The following is a 1,256-nucleotide window of genomic DNA, read 5'->3' on the forward strand; positions in this document are numbered from 1 at the left end:
ATTCCAGAGTTTGGGAGCCAAATGCGAAAAAGCTCTACCTTCTTTTGTCTGTAGTGTACCATGCTCTCTACCTAGAGGACCTAACTGTCCTTGAGCTCACTGAGAAGATGGCTAATCTATACAATGTTCCCTCACAGCAAATCCGTCGCGTATACAGACAGGGGTCGATGGGATTCCACGTCTTGGTTTCACATGAGGTAAGAGGGCAGAGACTGCAGAGCATTCCAGAGATTACAGATCATTTGGGAACTGTTGATTATAGAACCTTGTCCAAGGAGAAGTTTATCCAAAAGTTTGGGGTTGGTAAGATTTTTTTTTTGTTCTATTGAAAGAAGTCTCTAATGTTAAACAAAGGTTGCATTTATTTGACACAGTAAATTAACAGTAATATTGTGAAATATTATGATGAAATAATGTAACTTTTTTCCTGTGATGGAAAATCTGAATTTTCTGCAGCCATTACCCCAGACTTCAGTGTCACATGATCTTTCGGAAATCATTCCAATATGCTGATTTGCTGCTCAATAAACAATTTTATTATTATCAATGTTGAAAACACTTGAGCCGCTTAATATATTTGTGGAAACTGTGATATTTGTTTTTTCAAGATTCATTGACGAATTGAAAGTTTAAAAAAACATATATTGGAAATTGAAACCTTATATATGACTTTGCTGTCACTTTTGACCAATTTAGTGCTTGATTGCTAAATAAAAATATTCATTTCTTCAAGAGTAAAATACATTTTACTGACCCCAAAGGCAGTGTACATTTGTATATCAGGAATAAATTTAGTGTTTATTTTTTGACATTTATTTTTAGGATTAGTTTACAAGCTTCGCAGATGACATACAGACAAAAATATATTTATTGTGGTGTCGAATTAAGAACTTGTTCCCTCATCTTATTAATTCGTTCCCTCGTTTAAATTGTAGTCACAAATTAAGAATTTGTTCCTGTGACTTTTTAATATGTTCCCTCAATTAATTAATTGTGGCCAGTAATTTGTTACCTTGTTTTGATTTAATTAAAACAAGGGAATAAATTAGTTCAACACTGCCACCATTTAATTAAAATGAGGGAACAAATTAAGTAGTGGGGACTAATTCTTAGTTTGTGGCCTTGATATATAGCCCATGTCATGTGTGGGACTCAATATTAGTTTACCCAAAAACAAAATGTTCTGACACTGGTTCTTTGTAAAACACAGAGGTGGACAAAGTACACAAATCAAGTACTTGAGTAAAAGTACAGAT

The sequence above is a fragment of the Sinocyclocheilus grahami genome, unplaced genomic scaffold, assembly GCF_001515645.1.
Source record: "Sinocyclocheilus grahami isolate Dianchi unplaced genomic scaffold, SAMN03320097.WGS_v1.1 scaffold16726.1, whole genome shotgun sequence".
NCBI lineage: Eukaryota > Metazoa > Chordata > Actinopteri > Cypriniformes > Cyprinidae > Sinocyclocheilus > Sinocyclocheilus grahami.